Source organism: Chrysochloris asiatica, unplaced genomic scaffold (genome assembly GCF_000296735.1).
Source record: "Chrysochloris asiatica unplaced genomic scaffold, ChrAsi1.0 scaffold00008, whole genome shotgun sequence".
Classification (NCBI taxonomy): Eukaryota; Metazoa; Chordata; class Mammalia; order Afrosoricida; family Chrysochloridae; genus Chrysochloris; species Chrysochloris asiatica.
This window is the reverse complement of record NW_006408526.1, coordinates 23,905,046-23,915,475: the sequence shown is the minus strand read 5'-3', so window position 1 is coordinate 23,915,475 and position 10,430 is coordinate 23,905,046.

Below are 10,430 nucleotides of genomic sequence, written 5' to 3'. Positions count from 1 at the left end.
AACAGCACAGTCCTGGGCCATCTGTACACACATTGTCATGTTGAGTTGCTGTCACTGTGTTAATCCATCTTGTTGAGGGTCTTCCTTTTCCGCTGACCCCCTGCTTTAGCAAGCATGATGTCCTTCTCCAGGCACTAGTCCCACCTAATAATATGTTCAAAGTACAAGAGAGGAAGTCTTGACATCTCGCTTTTAAGAGCATCGTGGCTCTACTTTTCCCAAGACAGGTTTGTTCATTCTGTTGGAATTCTATGGTATATTCATTATTGTTTACCAACACCATAATCCAAAGGCATCAATTTTATTTTTCAGTCATCTTTATTCATTGTCCAGCTTTCAGTACATATGAGGCAATTGGAAATACTATGGTTTGGGTCAGGTGCCTCTTAGGCTTCAAAGTGACATCTTTGGTTTTTAATGTTTTAAAGAGTTTTTTTGCAGCAAATTTGCCCAATGCAATACATTACTGACTTTCTTGACTGTTACTTCCATAAGCATTGACTGTGGATCCAAATACAATGAAATCTTTTAAAACTTCAATCTCTTCTCTATTTATCAGATGTTGCTTATTGGTCCTATTGTGAGGATTTCTGTTTATGATGAACTACAATACATACTGCAGGTTGTAGTCTATGATCTTCAACAGTAAGTGCTTTGAGTCTTCTTTGCTTTCAGCAAGCAAGGTTATATCATCTGTCTCATAACACAGGTTGTTAATGAGTCTTCCTCCAGTACTGATGCCACATTCTTCTTCATATAGTCCAGCTAGATTCAGAAGAGGATGTGGAGTGAGTGCATCTTGGCTGAAAACATACCAGAAAGATGTTTACCCATGTTTTATTGTCTAGGCAAAGCCATTTGACCACCTGGATCATAACAAAGTATGGATAACACTGAGAAGAATGGGAGTTACAGAACACTTAATTGTGCATATACAACACGAGGCAGTGGCTCAACCAGAACAAGGGATTATAATAGTACAATAAGAGTTATTATCATGCAATTTTTATTACTGCATGAAAGCATTTTGTACACTCAAGAGTTCCAAACCAGAGCTAGACATTACTTCTTTTGGAGTTCACCTGATTCAGGAGCAGAAAGGAAGAGGACCATTCAGTTTTCAGGACCCTTTCTGGATGGCTGGATCTCCCTGTGGTTCTCAAGGGAGACACTTGGTGGCAGTATTATCCCACTTTGCTCCCTTCCAAGTGGCCCTAGTCTCACCTGAGGGTTTTTCTGAGCATCTCAGTCCGACCCCCACCCTACTCCACCTCCCTCAAGCCTTTTACCCAAGATTCTCCTTTAATTCTAGGATGGGGATCCAACATACAGATATATACATACAAAGGACTTCAGTGGTCTGTCAGGCTGCTGGGTGGGGCAGGGAGGTTTTGGCGAGCCTGAGGCATTTCCACTAGGCGTTTACAGGATTGGCAATAAACTGCAAGCAGGCATGTGCCTGTATCGAATAGTCTGGACCAAAGATTCCCATGAACATTTGTCACGGCTGCTTAGAAAGTGTTGAAAATCTTTTTGAGAAAGCTCTAGCTATCTGAGTTCTAAAACAAACAAAACTAAACAAAACCATAACAAATAAAAGTAGATTCTGAGCTCCCCCAAACTGAAGGCTGAGAATTCCACCCCTCAAGTTTCTTGGTATTGGTATGGCCCAGACTCTGCTGACCACACTCATCACTTGAGACTTGAGCTTGAAAGCAAGTCAAGGGCAGGTCACGCCTCAAAGCCCATTTTGTTGGCAAAGACATCTGGCTTTCTCCTGGGGGTGGGGGAGTATGTGGTACTGTTGTAGGGTTAAGTTCATGAACCCATGTAGCATTGCTGGAGGGGCAGTAGGCAGGGGAGGTGTTCTTATCAGTCCAATTGTGCAGACTTGTCCCAGGCATTGCTTTTGGAATTGGCCCTTCAACCTTGTGGTCCTGCCACAATTGTGTGAACCAATCCTTCTTGAAATTGTGTGAACCAACTCATATCCTTTTTGTTAAACTCCCTTTTTGGTTTGATCAACCAGAATTAGCTTCAGTTGTTTTCAGCTTAGAATCCTGACTAATAGAAGTACTAACCCTGTTTTAAGGAGATCTGGTAGCACAGTTGTTACAAGTTGGGCTGCTGACTTCAACTTGGGCAGTTCAAAACTACCTAGCCATTCCACAGGAGAAAGATGAGGCTTTCTGCTCCTGTAAAGATTTACAGCCTTGGAAGCCCTATGCAGGGTCACTATGAGTCGGAACCGACTCCATGGCACACCACCACCAGTCTTGTTTTATAAATGCCAAGTGCTGCTGTTGAGTTGGTTCTGATTCATAGTGATCCTGTGTAGGGTTTCTGAGGATTGGCTGGTGGTGTTTGAACCGTCAAACTTGCAGTCCACACCAGGACTCCATGCCAAGAGCTAGCCCTCTCATAATTCCCTGACAATTCCATGAGACAGAAATCCTCCTTTTATAGATGGGACAACCATTCTCAGAAAAGTCAAGTACTTTGCCTAGGGTCACATGACTTGGAAGTACCAGCACCTAGATTCCAATAGGAAATATGTTGCTTTCTGGATTCCATGGTCTTTCCAATGAGCTGGATTCTGAATTCCATCAAGGCAGGGATGTTGAATCATATTCGTCACTGTACTTTCATACCAGGTGCTCAATAAAATCTGCTATGATACATACTGTACAAATGAGTAAATGAAAATACCACATTGTATTGTTCCTGGACTGTGCTGGCACTTGTGGCTTCTATACAGCTCGGAGTAAAATGGCAGTGAAATTTTTCCTTGAAAAGTTTGATCTTTTTCTCTTTGACCCTTCCTCCTTCTCATATCCCAGTCTCAAACTTTACTGCCCTGACACTCACCCCTTTGTGAACTTTCACCTTTGTTAGCCCAATATCAGAGACTGAGTTAGCTGCCCACCTCAAAAGGTGAATTGGACAAGCACTATGATCTTGCAGACAATTTGCTTCTTCATTTCCATTGTTCCCAACCTGAAGCAGGACTTGGAAGTTAAGGTTGTTGCCATCAAAGGAACCCAGAATCTTAACAGTGTCTCTGTGCTGAAGGGTGACCCTAGCCTCCACTTATTGTCTTTCCACTATCCACCAAAAAGGTCTTCCTTTAAGCCTACTCTAGCTGTCAGAAGAGTCTTTCTTTAGTCTGATCAAAAGTCATTTCCCTATAACTTTCATCCTAAGGAATATTGCATATTAAGCTCACTCCCTTACTCCCTCTTCTGAATGGCCACTGCTGTTGGTTCTGACTCACAGCAATCCTATAGAACAGACTAGAACAGTTCACTAGGGTTTCTGATGCTGGAAATCTTTACAGGAAAAGACAGTTTCATCCTTCTCCCACAGAGCAGATGATGAGCTTGAACTGTCGACCTTGTGGTTAGCAACTCAATGCTTAATCCATGGCACAACCAGGACTCCATCTCTTCAAAATGGCAGTTCTTCAAATGTGTGAAGGCAACTGTTTAAAGTGCCCCGCACCCTGCCCTACCACTCTCCCACCCTGTTCTCAGAGCTTCTTCCAGACATCCTCCCTAGACATGGTTGAGTTCCTTGCCCCTCTCAGTGGATCTGCCCTGGATATGCTCATTAGTCTTAGGTGTGGCACCATATCTAAATGCCACACCACAAATGATCTGACCAGGATGTGCAGAGTGAGGTTCTCACCTCCCTCCCTGTGGATGCATGCCTTATGAACGCAGACACTCGAGTTCACCTCTAATCTCTGCTGTGAGACCTTGGGCAAGTCACCAAATCTTTCTGTGTCTCAGTTTCCTCATCTGTAAAATGGGGTTAGTAGTAGTACCTATCCTAGATTGTTGTTATGGAGAATAAATGAGACACTTGTACAGTGTTTAGTATAGCACCTGATAAAGCATTGTAGATGAGCTTGAGAGCAATCAGTGGGACCATCAATGACCCTTGTTGTAGTTACTTGCTGTGGCATTAGCTTCAGTTCTGGACAATCTGCTGTGTATCAGAAGGAAACATTGCCCCGTCCTAAGTCATCTTCATGATTGCTGGTGTGTTTCAGGCTGGTGTGCAGTGTCTTCAAACTCAGGGGGCGGCTCATCTTCCAGCTCTAGATTGGAAAAGATTCTGTTAAAATCCATCGAGTTTTTGGAAACAGATCACCAGGTCTTTGTTCCTGGTCTTAGTTTGGAAGCTTCATTGAAACCTGTCTACCATGTGTATGCTTCCAGCATCACAGCAACACACAAGTATGACAAAGCGACAAATAAATGGTGGGATGCCCCTCTCAGTGGATCTGCCCTGTAAGCGTGATACAGACATAAAATCATCACAAGTATTTTGATTGTCTATACTGCATTGAAGGAGCTCTGGTAACATAGTGGTTATGAAACGGGCTGCTAATTTTCATGGACAGCAGTTCGAAACTACCAGCTGTTCCGCAGGAGAAAGATGAGGCTTTCTGCTTCTGTAAAGATTTACAGTGTGGGAAACCCTGTACAGGGTCGCTATGAGTGGGAACTGACTCCACGGCACATAACCACCACCACCACCACCGCCACCACTATACTGCATTGCCTCTCATGTTGAATTTATAGCCAATTAAAAAATAATTTTTTTCCCATTTAACATATGCCCTGCTGCTTAGCTCTGTGCTGGCAGCACGGGCTTCGGTAGTTGTATTTTCAGAAAGAGCTCAGGAGTTCCCATGTGCTCCATGCCATGACATCATCTCAGTGCTCGCGTCCTCAAGTGGCTGAGCTTATTTGGGATGCTGGCTCTGCCTCTCAGTGTATGTGGTAAAGTGTGCTGAGCCTTGGAAAGTGTCTCCCTGACATTCAGCCGTGCAGCTGCGTCTACAGCACTTCCTGTCTGTCTAGGTGGTGCCAGGGCTTCCTGAGCCAGTGGTTCCCCAGCTCTGACGGGTGGTGTTGGGCACCCAGGCCAGGCGCCTCACAGTGGAGATGCTGAAGCAGATATTCCCCAGCCATCCACCCGCCAGTGTTTCTCCAAGTGTGGCCTAAGGACCACCTACATTGGAGGGTCCCTGTCCCCCATCTCCAGCTGAGGTCCAGGGATCTGAGGTTTAAACAAGTACCTCAAGGAGATTCACAGGCCTGGTAGAGGAGGTGGGAACAGGGTACCTGAGGATGGGCGCTATTGCTGACTTCCCGACAGGATGTGTGGTACAGTGGTCTCCAGAGACCCACTTGCATCCTTCAGCATTGGGACACAGAATGTGGCGGGATTTGAGGGCTTGTCCCTGGGCCCCAACCTGTGGCTCCCTGGAAACACCTAAAAGCCAGACTTGGGAGCTTGCACATCCTCACAGGTCACACTACCCCACCCAGGCGGGGTGCCACCTTTGCGAGTCCTCCAGGGAAGGAGATTCCCTGTCATTGTTTGGTCAGCCTAATTCACCAGATAGTCATGGCTTTGGCCAGAACACAGAGCAGTGTTCCTATCTCTCAGTTCCTCTCACTCAAGTCTTCCCAGTTCAGCCTGCATCAGAGGGCTCGCTCGTGAGGCACTAGCACCCAGCCTGAGAGGAGAAGGGACCGGGGCAGGCAGAACTGAGGCCTTCTCTAGCTATGTATGATTCCTACTGGATGCTATGGGACTCGCCAGATGTACCCACCAGCACACACAGAGACTTGCACACAAATGATCAGGAAACCACAAGTAACATGTAAATATCACATTGACTTCTGTGCTCATTTGCACAGGCACTCTTGAGGCCAATAATTATCAAGCCCTTACTTAGTGGGTGTAGGATAAGCATTGAGCTGTTAACCATAAGTTGGTGGTTCGAGTCCACCAGTTGCCCCATGGGAAAAAGACGAGGTTTTCTGCATCTGCAAAGATTTACAGTCTTAGAAACCCTATATAGGGTCGCTATGAGTCCTGGTATGGCGTTTTGCAAGGTCAGTGTGTCAAACTCACTAGCTGCTCATTGAAAATCCTATTCAGGGTCGCTCTAAGTCAGAATCAACTTGACAACACTTAACAACAATGAGTCAGAACTGACTCAAGGGCACTTAACAACTTTGTGACAGGTGTTGTAGGGGTTGTTGAAAAAAGTAATGACTAAGACAGACGCAGAACTTGCCCTCAGTGTGTTTAGAGTTCAGTGGGAAAGAGAGATAGTGAATGTGATTACATAAGCGTGGAATTCTGTGTAAACCAGAGGGTCTGCTCAAAAAACCTTTCAGCCGATTCTGTGGACACCAGCTGTGGACTTAGAGCAGAGTCTTGGGAAGCCTTTTCTAGGCCACCGTAGAAGAGGGAACTTGGGCCCATCTGAAGGTTCTCATTGGGACAGAGAGAGCTTTGAAACAGCAGCTATATAGGGTGGTTAAGGAGCATTTCAATATTTTAACAACTTGATATGGGCATATTGACGAGTACCAGCTATATATTGGCCTTGGATCGAACATGTAACAGGCAGGGGAATAAAAACTAGATCCGTTGTCAGGAAAGGTTTACCTGGTTAAGTGAGACCTGAAGATGGAGTAAGAGTAAAGGATGTGTGTGTGTCTGTGTGCGCGCGCGCGCGCGCGCGCCGGAGAGTGTTCCACAAAAACCGCGAAACTTTTGGACCCATGGAAGAACTCAGTGGTGAGAAAAAGTATGGTATATTTAAGAAAATACATTTTGCCACTATTTCTAGCATAGAAAGTGTGGAGTAAGAATATTGTGGGATGGGCTTGGACCTGTAATCAGAGGCCTTGTCATCAAAGGGGATAAGGAATGGGACCCTAATGTGATAGAAATTAAAATTTCACCCCCCTGTAGAATGGAAAACTGAATGAGAAATTAACTTGGATGTTAGAATAAAATCTCATTTCTTATTGAGAGTTTTGCCCACCATACAAGCTTGTAGGGAAGAAGTCAGCAGAGAAAAGCTCCAAGCATTTGGAACACGCCCTCATTTTCTTATTTCTCTGATTAATCGTCACCTCCTCAGGGAGGTCTTCCCTGATTTACCCATGTCAAATTGCAGCCCCCACCCATAACTTTCTAGCCTCCTACCATCTGTTTCTCTCTTCAAAGCACTAGCATCACTGACTTCTTGTACACATTTATTAGAACAGAAGCTCCCCAAGTACAGTGTCTTTGCCCAACATCTGGAATGATGCTCAGTTAACATTTGCTGAATGGATAGTGGATGCATGAGGTAAGGCCTCCTGAAAAGTAGGAGAGAAAGGCTTAGACACGGGGCAAAGGACTGGCTTTAGAAAGAAGAAATGCAGCTGCTGTGACAATACCCAAGAAGGAAGGAAGGAAGGACCATGTAGATGCAGGTGGGTCTGTAGGTTTGGTGTGGGAAGTTGAGGGTCTTCCTCTCTGATCGTGGATCGTGTCTCTCTTCCTTCAGAAGAGAGACACAAGATCACTGATTGAGTTGGAGGGGTGGTTGACAGAGAGATTGATTTGGGAAAACAGAAGCTGTTTTCATAGAGGAGAATACGAACGAGCTGTTTGAGAAATATTGGTAGGATTGAAAGCCTATTAATACTAATATACCTGGTTGTGTAGTTTTCTTGAACAGCATCTAGCTGCCCAGGTATAGTAGCAAAGAGATGATTTTCCAGGGCTAGAGTTTTCAGAGACAGAAACAACAAAAGAACACTGAACAAGGTCGTTTCTGATACCAGTGAGTGAGTGGTTGATGTGCTGGACCAGAGAATTGAACCTGGACATGTCATGAAGTGAAAAATCTAGAAGTCAATCAACAGAGACCCTAGCAAGACAGACAACTGGTATACTGGTTGTAGACGAGTGAGTGAGCTGGATGGATAAAAGTTTTTGAGGTTGGGAGATTGCAATTTCTGACTCAGGAGGGATGGCTGGGGTGTTTATCAGGCCCAGGGCTTACCCAAGGAACAGGAAGGTGTAAGTGGAGTCAAAAACAAGTTCATTGGAGATGAGGGGGACACTGTACTTGATGGGTTGTCCACAGAGGGTATCAGGAGAGAGGAGGATCGTAAATCAAAAGCCAAGGTCATCAACAAATGAAGGTCATGGTCAGGAGTGTGCACATGGCAGAGCCAGCAGAGACACTGAAGTCTTCAGTAGAGGATGGTGGTCTGTAAGGGGCAGTCAAAGACAAGAAAGACACTGCCCCTGTACCCAGATGCAAGGGTACTGAAGGTGCACAGTAAATAGCAGACGCAGCAAAATCAGAGTCTCCAAGACAGAATCAGCTAAGGATGGTTGGTGTAGACACTGAAGAAGTGAAAGTGATGGGAATTCCGAAGCCATGAAGAAGAATTTAGGAGAGAAAGAGAAATGTCATCCAAATGTTTCCTCTGCCCAAATGTATTTCTACCTGTCTTTCAGCCTTTGGAATTATTCTTAATTATCATTATCTTTTCCTGTAGAAGAGAGAAGCAAGATCATTAACAGAGATGGAATCAGTGATTTAGAGGGAGATTGGTTTGGGAAAAGTGAAGGCATTATCATGATCATGGCGCTTGCACACCTGCATCCATTAGGTAGACAGGTGTATCTTCCTCCTGTCTGTCTCCTCATTGGTGTGGTTTTGGACAGCATGTAATAGGAAGTTGGGATTAAGACCTGAACAACACTCACTAAAATGGACGAGGCCATGGAAACACTCACGATGAGAAGGGTCCCAGGAACTCTTTTCTAACTACAAGTCAAAGTCTATTATCTAGATTCTAGAGGGAGTTCCTGATGGTGCAAAAGGTTAAGCACCTGACTGCCAGCCAAAAGGTTGGTGGTTTAAATCCACCCAGAGGTGCCTTGGAAGACAGACCTGGTGATCTGTTTTTGAGAGGTCACAACTATGAAAACCCTGTGGAGTAGTTCTACTCTGCATCCGTGGGGTTGCTATGAGTCAGAATCAACTCAATGGCAACTAGACAGGTGGAGGCAAGTTCTGCTAAGGGAGCTTGTGGAAAGGAGAGCCTAAATCACTGCTTTTACCATCTTGGCCCTCCCAAGCTCCAAGATAAGGCTGCAAATGTTGTAGCAGGATTTCCTGGTGATTCTCTTCACGACACAGTTGGCAGGGAAATTTCTTTTCTCGGTCTAGTACTTCCTTCTCTTCTTTATAACCATTCCTTTGTTATTTCACCAAGTTTTAGGGTTTGAACCACAAGCTAGATGCTGACATCTCCTACATGTATTTCCAGTGTGGGCCTCTCAAATGTCTAATTCAGGCTTGATGACTGGGGTGATGATCAGGCCCAGGACTTACCCAAGGAATGGGACGGTTTATGTGGACTGAAGAACAAGGTCGCTGGAGATGAGGGTTTCGTGCCCTCCCGGTCTGTTTTCCACCCAACAAGTTACAGTGGTCAAATCATTCTAGGCTTCTTCTCAAAGTCTTCTCTTGGCTTTCCACCTCACTTGAAGACAACATCAACACTTTAACAGTGGTCTGTAAGACTGCATGATCTGGCTCAAAGCTACCTTTCTGATCATCTCCTCCCACCTTTCCTCCCACACCTTCTCTCATCATACTGGACTCCTTGCTCTTCCTCAAACACACCAATCAAGTTCTGACCTCAGAACATTTGCACTTGCAAATGCCCCCTGCTTGAGACTCTCCCTTCAGATACTTGTCCTTCACATCTTTTGGCTTACTGTTCAAACGCTAACTCTTCAGAGAGGACTTCAATGACCACCTTATATAAAATAGTAATCCTAACCCCTCCCAGCAGTCCTCAACCCCTTCACTTGGATTTTTTCCCCATAGTATTTATCATTACTGCTATAGCCATAAAAGACTAAATCAAGTTGTGGTAACAAATCCCAAACAAGTGGTTAATAACAATAAATGTTTAGTTAATGATGTGCTGGAGTCAGTTTGTGCTGACTTGAGAGAGCCAACTGTTAAAATTTCAGGGCATTTTGGAAACAGTTGTTAGGCATGGTTCTTCTTAAAGATTAAGTTATATAAATTTACAGCTAAATAAATTATATTAATCACAAAAGAAATAAATATTCAAAATGTATCATTTCTTATTTTACTAAATTTTAACATTATGTACACACTTTGATCTACATGATAGGAATGCCATATGATTCTATACTACTATGTCAGAAATGACTCATCAACACTCAACAATAACACCCAATGTATCTTTGAAGGATCTCTGATGGTGTAAGGGTTAAGAGCTTGGCTGCTAACTGAAAGGTTGGAGGTTCAAACCCACCTAGAAGCTCTGCAGTAAAAAGATCTGGTGCTCTGTTCCTGCAAAAATTTTAGTGTAGGAATTCCAATAGGGTGGATTTACTTTTTCATATAGGATTGCAATGAGATGGAATTGACCCAATGGAAACCAACATTCAGTGACATATTGAAATCAACTATATTGGGAGTATTTAATCTTTACTGAAATCAGTAAATGCTACAGATTGAGGAATGATTTGGGAGTATCCTCAAGTTTGTATTTTGGCTCTCGTGG